The sequence below is a fragment of the Cupressus sempervirens genome, chromosome 3 (genome assembly GCF_028749045.1).
Source record: "Cupressus sempervirens isolate cs-2001-9-10 chromosome 3, ASM2874904v1, whole genome shotgun sequence".
NCBI classification, from domain to species: Eukaryota; Viridiplantae; Streptophyta; class Pinopsida; order Cupressales; family Cupressaceae; genus Cupressus; species Cupressus sempervirens.
The window spans coordinates 235,900,046-235,915,376 of record NC_143120.1 but is presented as its reverse complement, the minus strand read 5'-3'; the positions used below and the strand labels follow the sequence as shown (position 1 = coordinate 235,915,376).

The 15,331-nt window shown below is 33.7% G+C and overlaps 1 pseudogene; it reads left to right on the top strand.

Annotated features, from left to right (window-relative positions):
• Nucleotides 1-15,331, top strand: part of LOC149565725 (palmitoyl-acyl carrier protein thioesterase, chloroplastic-like) — a 33,335-nt pseudogene that overhangs the window by 5,674 nt on the left and 12,330 nt on the right.

Below are 15,331 nucleotides of genomic sequence, written 5' to 3'. Positions count from 1 at the left end.
CTGCAACTACTCAACTTCTTCAATTGGTCAAATGAAAAATAGATTCTTTCTTTTTTGTCTCTTGCTAAAAACATTTTCCCTCTCTTCTCAATTTTCAACTCACCTACCATGCATTTATGCTTTTGACCATTCTGTTGGCCGTCAAGGTGGTGGGTAGGGGTTTGACTCCAAGGGAAACCATCTTGCCTACATTAAATATTTCAACAAAATGACATGGCATTACACAAGGGTGAGAGCTTATTTCCTTTGCATGGCTGGGAAAAAATGTCAAACCTTCTCCAAATGAAGTACCATGATATGTTGTGAAGTTCAAAAAAGGGCTACTGGGAAAGGTTCTAATTTGAGCTCCCATGGTTCAAAGAATGGGACAAATACTGCAACTCAAAATCAAAAGAGTCAAAGGTATGAAATGAAAAATAGCATGGTGTAGAAAATTGCAGAATTGAGGATATAACACAGTATTTACATGGAAAAACATCATAATATAAACCTATAAAAAACTGCAGGCCAATCTCTTAATTTTATTTCTTAGGAATCACATTCATACTTAATTCATCGCACACATTTTTGCCTTAACCTTAACATACATATTCATATAACATGTAATATCAGATCTAATATCTAATAAAATGAATAAAACATATAAGCGATAATCAACACATGAAACCACATTATGGTAATGTAGAAACCCTCCAAGATGATGGTAAAACTGCGGTGGGGATGACACCCACAAAATCCTCACTACTACAGCCATAAAGTGTGTCTATTAGAGCTACAAAGTCTTATCACTTCTAAAGATCTACCTTGTGAGGGGTCTTCCTTGCTAAGCGCTTACAATGCTTTTAAGTCTACCTTGATTAAAGGATTTTACATCACAATAAAGTGAGTGCTCTATTAGGAGATTTACAAAAGGCCTGTTAGGATTGTTTTGTTAAGTTATTCACCTAATCCACTAGTTAGAATGAATTCAATACCATGATCCTTTGGTCTACACTTAATTATTGATGAAAAATCTTTTCTTTCCATTATACAATCACCTCAATGTGATAGATATACTTTATCTCCTCTCTACACTACTTGGTCAACTTAGGCCTTCAACCTATGGTTTACCTTCAACTATGCAATCCTCTCACTTACAACTTGAACAACCTCAACAACGCAAAATTAGGTCTAAAACCCTCCTTAGATAGCCATTTGATAAAGCTTATAGATCTTGATCGGTAATTAGGATTCATTCCTTTTGTCGCATGACCTTTCCATTTTTCTAATTGGCTAATCCCATAACATAGGGATTAATTATTTGCAATTACAAGCGTAATTAACTCCATAGTTGACTCCTCAATAATATAAACGTGCTTCCAACTTGGTAGAACATTTTACCTATGAGTTTGTGCCATTCCAAACACAAATACAACAAATAGTGTTACTCAGCTTATATAGCTTCTAGCATTCGGCTTTGCTTGTTCTAACTTGTTGTCCCTTGGCATGAACTTTACTTAGTTATAACTAAATTTTACTACTACCTTCCTCTGTGGCTCAACAACTACAGTGAATTTTCCTTACTTCTCTGTCTTGTCACTCTTTAAGTTTCAGAGAGTAGGCACTAGACCTTTCTTCTTTCCTTTGCTAGTTTGTGGTTCGGCCACAACTATCTCTTTGCCTATACCCTCGACCTCTTCTTCTTCTTCTTCTTCATGTCCCTCTTCATTTATTTCTTCTTCTTCATCATCGCTTGACAAGTCTTACCTTTTCCTTCTATGATCTTTAATGGCATCTCTTGCTCTGCACCCTTGCCCAAAACTCTCTCCAAGTTTTCAATCATCCCTTTTCTTTTTATGTTCAACTTAGGAACCTTTGTTTCCATTGTGATTTTAACTTTTGCAATTTTGTCTCATAGCGCAGTGGCTTTAGCCATGCAATGCTTGGTATGATTGCTTGGATGTAGGTTTGATCTATATCTACTAGAAAATAAATGATTTCATAGTATTTGTCAACTAATGACTTGGGGATCCATGACCTATTTTCATTTTCTACTTGAATTCTTCAAAGTAACCATCCAAAACTGACTTAAAATTACATCTTATTGACTCATAAACTCATTAATCTATAGGTTACTGGCTTCTTCTTGCTCCATGTCACATTGCCTTTGGTAGGAAAAGAATCTTGCACATAGAAAAATATGAAACTAACAAAGAATCAAACTTACACATGGTATATTTCTCCTTCCTTATACTCTTCAAGTTTTCTTCCAGCTATTATTATTGGAGCTTAGCTAGGTCATAAGAATGACCTTTCTTCACAATTTTCTAGGTGACATTAACCACAACACTAGGAATATTTTCTATCCAGCTAGATTGATAGAACTTGTGAGCTACTACCGTCACAACAAAATTTGACTCGGCATCTTGAATAGTGGAAATCATCATTCCACACTTATTTCGCACTGCAAGTGTATTCACTTCAATTACATCTTTGCTTTGACAATGAATGGTTTTTACTTTGTTTGTTGTAGGGTAACCAATCACTTGGTGAATAATTTTCTTAGTAATCTCTACTTGTCCACCCTCTAGCCATAACTTGATCTCATGTACACAGCTTAGTACAATCTTTATCCACTCCACCTTGAAAACTTTAGGGAAATCTAGGGCATGAGCAAGCCTGGCCTCAACAATATCTTTGTGCTCATCTATGAGTTTCTCGCCAATGCATAACCTATCATATGCATTCCTCAACAAAAAATCACCTCTCACCAATCTTGCATGTGTAGCATGACCTTACATCATGGATTATTATAACCCTAGGTGAGATGGATGACAGGCACTAGATGCATCACCCTTTAATGCAATCTCAAGATATGCTCTAAAATTTGGTGGTTTTACAACTTCATTACGAATTAACTGGACATTACTAACCTTTGATGCCTCACCCTTCTCAACCATAGAACTTGATGCCATTTTTGTATTTAGGGTTTGAAGAAATTGAACTCTATTTTTCTCGATATAACCACAACCTTTAAATCACTCCTAATTCGCCAACAGTATGCTATAAGATCTTTTCCCTTCTCTATTCTACTCTGATACCAAGAACAAATAGAAGCATTTTAAGTGCCTCTCAAATATCGAAGAATTAATCTTCATAGTTGTCCAATGATCAATACCAGGATTCACAATGTACCGACAACTCCCAATGTTTATGCAATGTCTAGTTTGGTGCATACAATGGCAAACATGAGACTTCCAACTGTTGATGAGTATGGTGCATGAGACATTCGTGTCTTCTCTTCTTTTGTGCTAGGTCATTATTTTGAAGAAAACTTAATATGAACAAGAAATAGAATGCTACTTGGTTGTGCATTCTACATATTGAAGCATTGCAGAACCTTGTCCACATAAGTATTCTATGACAACCATGATTTCCTATCTCTATGTATCCTCATTCCAAGAATTTATTTTGCATTTCCTAAGTCCTTCATGTCAAACCAACAACCTGGGACCTATAACCAACATATATCTACATACAAAAGTAGAATGATAAAATTTTCATCATCATACTTTTGAAAAAATACACAAAGATCAACTTCGCATCTACTAAGCCCTATACTCATCATGAAGGAACCAAACCACTTATAACAACATCTTGGCACCTACTTTATACCATACAATGATTTTTTCAATCTACAAACAAAACTCTCCTTGTCTTCTTCCTAACCTTCTAGTTGCTGCATAAAAATCTCCTCAAATAGATCACCATGCAAGAAGGTTTTTTTAACATCTAACTATTTTAATTCCAAATCAAGACTCTCAACAAGAGCTAAAACAACTCTGACAGTACTCAAGCATACAATTGGTGAAAAAAAATCATCAAAATCTATACCAGATTTCTAAGAAAACCCTTTTTGCTACCAATTGAGCTTTTCATCTCTCTAAATTGTCATTCAAATACCTTTTCAACTTGTAAACCCACTTTTTCCTAGTAGCTTTTCTTCTTGTGGGTAATTGGACAAGCTCCCAAATCTCATTTTTATGAAGATATTTCATATTCTCTTCCATAGCAACTCTCCATTTGTCTACACATTCTGCTTCACAAGCCTCCTAATATGAACTAGGTTTACAAACATCAGTTAGTAATGCATAAGCAGAATTACAAGGAGTACCTTTCATATGCTTTATTGGATCTTCTTACAATCGGTGATACATCACCCTATGGCTCTTCTAGTTGTTGTTCAACTGGATAATCTTCTTCTAATTCTTCATTATCAAGAATATCAAGATGAAACATATGGTTTTCCACCTCTACTGGAATAACTCCAACACCTTGTTAACCTTTATCTCATTTTGGTACCTTCTCATTCAAGAATACTTCTTGGCTAACAATAATCTTGTGGGAAGCAATATTCCACAACTTGTACTCATTTTTACCTTTTGTATAACCAAGAAAAATACATTCTATGGACTTCTTGTCCAACTTATTTCTACTCTCTTTAGGAATATTTGCTAAAGCATTAGAATCAAAAATACGAATACATTAGTAGCCAATTGGCTTACTGTCCATATTTCTTCAGGAATTTTATTTTCAAGGGCAATAGTGGGAGATCTATTGATCAAAAAACAAGTTGTGTTAACACCCTCACCTCAATACTTCTGCTACAAACTAGTAGTGCTTAACATACATCTAGCTTGCTCCATAATTATATGGTTCATGCATTCAAAAAAATATTTTTTTGTGGTGTCCTTGCAACCATCAATTATCTTGTGATTCCCTGTTCACTACAAAATTGACTAAATTTTCTGAAAAAACTCATCTCCATTATCTATTCTTACACATTTTATTGTCTTGCTTTTTTATTCTCTATGAAAGCCCTAAACCTCTTGAAACAAGATAACACTTCATATTTCTTCTTGAGAAGATATATCGACACCTTACAAGAATAATCATCTGTAAATGAAACAAAATATGATGATCCTCCAATTGATATTATAGAAGATTACCAAGCATCTAAATGAATTAAATTTAAAATATATTTTCTTCTGGGGCTACTTCTAGAAAAATTTAAGTCTAACTAGCAATGTTCACAAAAACATGAATCTTTGAATTTAGCACTAGGAAGAAGATTTTTGTCTAACAATACATTGAGACCTCATTCGCTCATATGGCCTAGCCTTTGATGCCAGGTTGTTAATGAGCCCATCTTTGTATTAGTTACTACAACAACCCCTCCATTGTCAGTTTACCAAGATTCCATTTGTTACTTTCAAACAATTATTCTCACCACTAAACCAAAAACCTTGTTAATCAAACACACCAAGTGAAAAAAGATTTTTCTTTAATTTTAAACCAAATACATGCCTAACATATTGAATAGTTATAACTACTCCATCAAACATCTTTATTCTTACCTCTCGTTGACCAATGGCTTCACATGGGATGTCATTTACCATACAAACCATGCCTCCATTGTAAGCTCAATAAAAAGAAAACTAGTCTCTATGAGGAGACATATGAAAAGAAGCACCAAAATCAAGAATCCAAATATAAAGTAAAGAACTTCTCAAGGTAGTTGTTATTACATCTCTGTCTTCCAATGGCATCTAAGCTTCTATAGTATTTTCTTCGAATGCATTTAAAGTAGAAGTTTCCTTGGTCACTTTTGGTAACCTACAATAATTTTTGACATGTCTACTTTTGCACAATTCCAACACTTTTCCTTTTCCCTCCCCTTTGATTTGAACCTATTTTGTCCATGATCGATATAGGTTTTCTCCTCAGTTCTGCCTCTAGCAACTAAGGCTTCATTAGAAGAAGATCCTTGAGATGTCTTTTGCCTTATGTCCTCGGAGATTAAGGAAAATACCATATCATCAAGGACCAACATCCCTCTAGGTGTAGAATTATTGAGAGACATAACCAAATGATCCCAACATCATGCAAAGAACAAAGTAAAATTGCCGCCTTATCTTCCCATCAATCTAAACTCCCACTAAAGCCAACTTGCTTGTCTATGTGTTAAATTCATTTAGATGATTTGTAATGGATGTAGATTCATACATCCTCAAATTATATAGTTGTATTTGAAGACGAATTTTATTTGCCAAAGACTTTGTTTTGTACGACTTTGCAAGCTTACTCCATAAACTATAAGTAGATTTCTCCTCTGTAACATTGGACAAAATTGAATCTACTAGAGATAACTAGATTGTAGCACTATCAGTATTATCCATCAAATTCCAATCTATTGTGCTCATATTTGTAGGTTTTGATGAAACCGCCTTGAGAGCTAAATCATAACCATCCTTTACCCATAAAGGTTGAAGATTCAACTTCTAAAGAGAAAAATTTGAGCCATCAAACTTTTGCACTTCAAATCTAGTAAGAAAACATCTTGCCATTGCTCACCACTTCAAACAAATGAATTCTACACTAATAACCAAGTTGTGATACCAATTGAAATGAAAAATAACCTAGTGTAGAAAATTGCTTAAATGGAGTAAAATCGCATAACATAGTATTTACATGGAAAAACCTAGTAACAATATACCAATAAAAAACCATAGGCCAATCTCTTAACTTCATTTCAATTATTATAATGTTCAAAACGTATAAACAATCATGAATTTGAGCTACATATAACAACTGAGTTGTAGAGTTTGAAATACAACCTATTTACTAAATTTAGTATGACTCGCATAACATGTTAAACAAATGTTGAAATTACTATTTTTGGCAAGTCACCAAAATGCCTTACTAATTATAGTAAGTTAACTCATACAAACTTTCTAATTATAGTAAGTGTTAAGGGGGAAATCTTACTTAGGGAAGGTAGCCCTTAGTTTATCACATAACTACACTTACGCAACTCAAAGAGGGGGTCAAGAAAATTGACCCTTTCAATCTAATTCTAACTGACTAGATCTAGGAAGATTAATCTTAGCCAAGTGATAAATGAGTGCTAATGCTAGCTAGAGTCTAGTGAGTAGTACAAAGGAAAAGTTGGAAAAGGTCCTTCAGAACACTAGTTGAAATGAAAGCTAGGAATGAAATGTAGATATAATAAGCAAACATGTTGAAATAACAAAGGGAATTAGAAGACTCACCTTTGGATCCAATTTGTTGCTTGTTGTGTTGTTCAAAATGGACAAATAATGTTGGATTTGGGCCTGAAACTACCAAATCTACAACAACAAAAATCGTTTGGTGATCTTGCAAGGTCAGCTTTTGCACAATGTTGACTTTCTCCTAAAGTTAGGGAACACTCCGTCCCTAATAAAATACCTTTTCCCCTAAATCTGATTTTGTGGTTTTGAAAAAAGAGGGAAAGGGTATCCATATTTGTAATATGTTCATCATTCCAAGATCCAAAACCTACACTAAAAAGGATTTTTGTTTATTGATGGGGGTTTCCTCAATCAGAATTGAAATAATTGAATTGCAAAGATTTAAAGAAAATATACGAATTCACCTTACAATAGTAGAATCTCTTGAATTAAATGTGATGAGATCTCTTTACCAATTGGATTGGATCAATAATGTGGATGAATGAATCTCGAAGATGCAATGGAGGACCTTGAATGGATTGAGAGAGATCTTTGAATCCTTAAATTGTTTGAATGTTTGCATCCTTGATATTTAATGGAAAATTTTACTTAAGAACACTTGAAGACTTGAATGCTTGAGAACTTGACTGCTTAAATGCTTGTGTGTGTAATATGAACACATGATGATCCAAATGGAGCACATGGATTGTTTTATAAAGGGTTTGGAATTAACTTTTTTCCTACGAACCAACTATACAATGCATTAACTTTGAGTATCAATCAAGACATGAGACCCAAGGGGAGGTCCCAAAATAGGGCCCATGCAGGGATGCACGACGTCCCTAATTTGCCCAATAGGGATGCACTACACCCTAATTGACCCAACAAGGATGCAATCCATCCTTGCCATCCAAGGCCCATAATCCTGCAAGGTCCTGAAACAAGTCCTAAATCCCAAAAATTAAGTACAAATTTTGAGATATGGCCATTACAGCATGGAAAAGAGCTTTTGAGTGATTGGATGAGGGAAAGGAAGGACCTAGGTGGTTATATCCTACCTAGATCTTTACGACATTTTTCATAGGAGCTTTAAGAGGACTAATTAAGCTTACCCTAATTCTACCTAAGAGAAATGAAAGGGAAAGGGGAGAAAAGGAGAAGAAATACAAGGAGATGATGATCTTGCATTAAATAGTTGCTAAATCATCATTAAATTGAAGTCCTTCCAATTTAAGATGGTACAATAAGTCTCCAAAAAAATTATGCCTCTAGCAAAAGCCTTAATGGCACACTACATGAGCATCTATGATGACTCAACCACAAATGAATGAGTAGATTGCTGACTTCACATTCCAACAAGGTAGATGTGTATTCTATAGATGTACTAGCTATATATTCAAACAACAAACCAGACATGGTAGCTCAAACGCCTTTGGAATTATATCTGATGTGCAATGTTGAGAATAAATTGATGTAGTGATTGCATGCTTCCTTTATGCAAATGGAATACCATATAAGTTGCTAGTTGACCTTTCCATGGAGAGATAGTCCAAGCTAACAATAGTTGACTAGCTAGGTATAAATCAAATGGGTAAGATAAACTTTGCAATCTAATTGATAATGAGAAAATCTGATTAGAGCAACAAATTGCACCTTTAGATGTATGTTATATTCTAATTAATGAGTAGACATATAGTAAAAATCTCCATTACTACTCATCATGGTAATATGCAGCCAAGAACCTTATATTTGGGGGTAATAAATTATTCAAAGTAAATAGAAAATATAGAGTTACAATATTGAGGAGGTGGGGGCATCATGTGTAGTCCAAATTGTTACTGATGTTGCCCTTGTTTGCAAAGCAATAGATATGTTGGTGCAAAAGAACTACAAGCAAATATTTTGGATAGCATGTTGTGTACACTCACTGAATAATGCACTCAAACATATGGTTAAGTTCCAATAGGTTTGTGGTCTCATTAAAGAGAGCATGAAAATATAGATGTTCATATCTAACCATAACTACACGCAAGCCATTTATCCAAAATTTTCCAAGGTGGAATTTTTAAACCTATTAACACGTGGTTTAAATCTTATAATTTTCTTCTTCACGAGCTTTGTTAAGTCAAAGGAGATTTGTATTCCATAATAACTAGTGATGTGTGGGCAGCATGGAGACAATCTATAGCAAATATTATCTTTGAGGCAAGAGGTATGGTCCTTGGCGACCATTTATGAGCTTATTTTTAATTTTTTATGGAGTTTATTAGGCACATATCTAAGTTAATCAACTTTCCAAACTCAGAAAAGCCATGTTTGGGGAAAAATATAAATAAATATGTTCCACATGTGAAAGAGTGAAGAAAATAACACATGCAAAAGATTCTTCTCTACTTCTTCTAATAAAACAGAAGTTACATTGTAAATGGAGCAACTTAACATGCCCCTTCATTGTGCTACCCTATGCCTTAAATCCTATAAGATATGATATAGATAGAGACCAATATGATAGATATATTTGAGGATAGAGAGATAATTAAGGGATTTTGGGCTGCAACAAAAAAATATTATGGTCGAGGGGAGGATGCTTTAAATATAAGGAGTCAATGGAGTAAGTTTCATGTGGGTATGGTGATTTTTCTTTTGTAGAAGCTCTCTATGATACGCAAGCAAAGAAAGACCCTCTAGAGTGATGGTCAAACCAAGGAGTTGAAAACCTTGAATTGCAATCATTTGATATAAGATTGCTCTCACAAGTAGTTAGCTCTTCATCCTTTAAAAGAAATAGAAGTATTTATGATTTTATTCATTAACCAAAAAGGAATTGATTAGGGTCCAAGAAAGTATAAATCTAGAATATTTTCATAGCTCACTTGACCTTCTCTATCATTTACAACTTAGGTAGATGTAGGGTCCTTCAACAAAATGGGGTCAAATTTCACCAAGTGGAGAAGTTGCTGCCATGGTGGATGAATTTGTTGAAATAGATGGCCTTAAAAGATTTACCCCAAATTCTAATACCATAAAAGGAAACTGATTCTAAGAGCGACAAGTATTTGAAGAGCATAATTGAGGACCGTGGTGTGGATGAATAAAATATAACAAGGTATACAAGAGGTTTCTGATTGTTGTTTTTGTTTACGTACCAGCCTATCAAATTATCCAGATTTTGAATTTAACCATATTAGCCAATAGGCTTTTACATTGTGGGCACATTCCCCACCCTTAGTGTTTCATGTTCAACTCACGTTTTTTATTTTTTTGTAGAAAGCTATCCAAAAATCTCACATTTTTATTTTTGATATTTTGTCGTCGAACAATGTTAGTCGGACTTCAATCATCAGTCGTGCCAACGTTGATACTACCCCAATGGTGAAATTACCCAACAAGACTATCCAAAAATCGTGGGATCAAATCCTAGCTAAGGCAAGGCCAATCAATTTGAACACTTCTGACATCACAGGGTTTATTCTCTCTCCAAGCTAGAGATTCATTTCTGAACCATCTCTATGGCTTAGTTTAGAAAGATATTGGGCTTGTAGGTAAGAAATTAGTTTTTTTTTTTATGGTTATCTTGTATTTATTTGTGAAATGCATTAGGGTTTCTTGGTTGGTCAATGCTTGTAGAAATAAGTAATTGTTTTCGGGAGCAAAGACTAGAACGTATGGGTTGCACTAGTAGAGTTGATTCATCGTCCATCAAAGGAAGTATCCTTTTCTCGCTTTCGTTTCCTCTCTAAGGACTTTGAACCTATGCATTCATAATATTTAATGATCAATTGGGGCAGAGCTCTCAAGGTGGGCAACTAGGGTATTTGCTAGACCTCAAAATATTGAAGCAAAACTAGTTTGGGGATGAATTTAGGGTTTGTTTTTGGACTTGGGATCATTGGGAAGTGGTTCAACAATTTCACGGGGTAAAATGGAGGTAGAGTTGGGTATTTTGTAGACCTATTAATAATTGTATATGTGGATGTTTGGAAATAAATAGTCTTGAGTACATAAGTTTCGTGCAAGAAAGTGTAGTGAACCATGCTTATGTAGAAGTAAGAAAGGATAGATTTGGGTGTACCCAAGAAATGGCTCATCTAAATCTCATCTAGGTAGTCACTCACATGCAAGTTCAAGTTGATTGTTACCCTTGTTCGTATGTTTTGAAGGTCTTTATATTCATATAAGTTTTTGCCATGATGCCTTTCTTTGCACCAATGTATGAAAGGGTCACCATAAAAGCTTCATATAAACGGTTCATGGTGTTTTATTTACAGGAGTAACATTGTGGAAATTGGTACTCAGACAGTTTCAGCTGGGCAGAACAAAATGAGGCATGACTGGCCGGTTCATGACAAAACTGGCAGCATAGTTGCACGAGCCACCAGGCATAGTCAACTACCATAGCCAATCAAAAAATGTTTTCTTTCTAGTTTCTTATCTCAGCTTCTGATTACCATTTAGTCTGCCGCCAAACAACTTTTTCTTTGTATTTGGGTGAGGAAGATTGGGCTCGTTGTAATTTTCCCATCTGAACCAAAATTGGCATTCATTCAGACTATTTAAGTCAATAAATATTAACCACTATAACTCTTGCCTCTTTCTTGTTTGATGGTGGATGTGAAATTAGCTTTTCTTTCCGTTTAACTCAATAGTGTAGAACTCTTTTATATTGCTTTTTCTTTTGACCAATAAGGAAAATGTGATTATGTTTGAATGTGTAGAATGTCTAATTACAGGAAAATGCAATTATAGCTGAATGTAGAGTATATTTAATTGCCAATTTTGCAGCACCAAGGTAATGATGAACAAAGAGACAAGAAAGCTAATGAAATTCACAGCAGCAGTGAAAAAGAAGATATGCCCATATTATTTAGAAAGGTCAGTGATTCCACAAACAGGAACCGGCTATGCAGCCGACGAATTCCCCCAGCGTCCAAATCCATGGTCATCCCATAACATACCATCCCCAACTACATGACTGTCTGTCATTGTCAGTCAGAACTGTCAGATCTGCAAAATTCGTTTACAAATAGATTGATAGGAATAATTTAGGTATCTTGTTTATATAATGTTTAAAATTAATACAATTGTTATAATTTTATACTATATTTTAGAATAAATTTTATTACTAAAACTATATTTTTAGTATTTTAATTTGAAATGTAAAATAGTTACAATAGTTTTTATTAATAAAAAATATAATAGTTTTAATAAAACCCTATTTTCATTTAATTAAATTTATTTAAATATAAACTATTTATTTTTATTAGTCTTACAAAGTATTTACTAATATTTAATAAACTCTACAACAATTTAATTTTTTCTTAATGTTTTGGTTATCTAAATATTTAAATTTTGAATAACAATTCAAATAAAAAGGGAAAAATATTTATTATTTTGATATACATGTATATGTGAAAATCCTACCTATTGGGAACACACTTAAACAAGGAAAATGTTAATTGTACATGCATATCAAGAATCAAACAACGAAATACAACCAAGATACTTGAATTTTATAAAGCAATGCAACCAAGAAATAGAATCCCTACGCAACCTCGGCACAGCTCAACAAATGGCACCCATAAGAGTACTTGTTGGTGTTGTCAAGATTTGAGGATGTGGATGTGCTCTCCCAAACACAACTATGATTGAATCCCAATGATAATGGTATGAAATAAATATGAATCTTATGTTATATAAGTGAAGGAATGCTTTCAAAAAATGGCTATGAGTAAGCCAATCTCAAGAGGATTCCAAGAGGATGTGAGATGAAAAATGGAATGCAAGAATGTAAGCTAAATTACCAATGCAAATGCAAATAAACTAGCAACTACTAAAGACTAACAACAATGCATAACATCTCTAAAAAGCTCTAGAACTATACTAGCATGATAACAATGCAAATGAGGGAGATTAATCTAATGCTATACTAACATGATAACAATGCATATGGAGGAGCCTCTTAAGCACAAACCAGCATGATACCAATGCAAAAAAGAAGTTCTCTTTTTTTACTTGAGACAAGGGCTCTATTTATATATTTTAGGGAGACCTTGAGGAAGTGGCATCCACATAGGAGCCACATAGGAGACATATAGGCCATGCAAGGGTGGCAAGAGAAATGATAAAGAAATGGAGATAGTGGGATCAATTTAAAATTGAAGGTAATGGGGGACATGTCATAGTGGAGGAATAAAGAAATAAGGAGAGTGGAAGACATGTCATAGTAGAGGAATAAAGAATGAGGTGAGTGGTAGGCATGGACGAGTGGTGGGATTAAAGAATGAGATGAGTGGGAGACATGGAGGATAAATGAATTAAAAATTCATTTTTAGGGCTAGATGGATAAAGGGGGAATATATAATTTTTAGAAATCATTTATTAAATTTGATGAGGATGGATTCGAGTTAAGATTAATTTAGATTAATCTTAATTAGGTTTGAGAAGATTAAGCATGTGGAGGATTTAAATAAATTGAATTTATTTTAAAAGGAATATATGATGTCACTATGCATTAAATGAATTTAACACATTAGAGGGAAGTATTTGAACTAAATTCAAAATACATTAGGGAAGTGAACTTATTTAATTAAGTAAAATTAATTAAATAAGTAAAAGAATATGACAAAATACAATTAATTAATTAATAATTAATCATAATATCAAAGGAGATATTAAATTAATTAATATAGTGTTTTAGGACAATTTTAGGTATCTACAATACAATAGAATTTCAATTAAATTTATTTTTACTAGAAAAGTAACAATAAAATTTCAATAAATTGTATATGGAATAGAAAAGTTTTAAATTTAATCATTATATTAATTGAAATAATTTTTGAATAAGAATATATCTAAGATTATTTTATTTTAAAATACTTGATTAATGGGTGATGTAGAGTAATTGAGTTAGAGGGATTATATTTTAATTATTTAAATTCATTTTCGTAAAGGTACATCATGAAAGATGGATTAATGAAGAACAATAGGTATATACTTGAGAGTATTTTCTAAGCAAGGGCCACTTTTTATGTTGGATCATGTTGATGCAAATTCATTACAAGGTGTTTGAACCAGTGGTTAGGTGTAATGGGGTTTGGAGGGTTGATTTCAAGACATCCCTGGTTTGGAGTCCTCAAAAGGAGGGTTGTATGAATAAGAATGAAGATGAACATGGTTACTTATATAAATTTGAGAATGTGTTGATTTATACCCTAACTTAAGATTTTTTCATATTTTGGAGGTCTGGTAGTAAGAGGATATAATAGTTTCTTAGTAAATGGAGACTAATTTGGCCTAAGTTAGCTTATTATGATCATATGCAAAGTCAAAGTGATCACATGGTCATGTTGACTTGGGGTCACTTGGCTTTCTGACAGCTTCATTTTCCCCATAGGTATATACATGTACTAATGCATTTTAATTGGTATGCCTATAGTACATTATATTGCATGAATGTGATGGTGAGCCCTCTGGTACACCTCCAAGGAATTCTACTTGAGCTCATTGGCTCCACAATTTCTTGGCACACCCACAAGGAACTAGGTGCATCTCAACAGAGAACCTTGACTTTTAGGTGACTGAGACAACATAGGAAACTTGTTTACTAACAAGTTTACCTATCTCAACCATCAACCAAGACCCATATGAGACAAATCCTAATTTCAATGTTCACTCTTAACCTTGGGCACACCCCTTACTCCCTTGATTGATCCAATACTTGATCCCTACTCAAATGTATGAGTATGATCCTTCACAGTGTTCCAAAACACTTCAACCTACTTGAATACAAGTTCCAAAACCATATTTTCAAACAAAATAACAAATCTCAGCTATGGGCCTTCAATTTCCTTATCTCATTTCTTTATCTCAATCTTTTGTGACCATGTCTAGGATCTTATCTACAACTATGATACTAGATGTAGAATCTGAAATAGGGGAAACATAAAGAAAAATAAAATAATAGAACTTTAGACACTAAAACATGAATCTTATATGAACATTTCCTTCAAATACACATTATCTCAAATATGAGGTATTACAGAATGGCTCCTATGACACACTTTCTATTGTGTAGCTCCATTACTCATTTCTTATTTCCTCAAATAATATTAATTTTTCTTTAAATTCTTCATTTTCCTTTTAATATAGAATATGAAAGAGGGGAAAAACAAAGAAGAAAAATATACAAAGAAAATAATAAAATTTTACGTGCACTAAAACATGAATCTTTCAAGTTCATTTCCTTCAAATACACATTGCCTCCAATATGAGATCTTACACAATGGCTACTATAACACTCT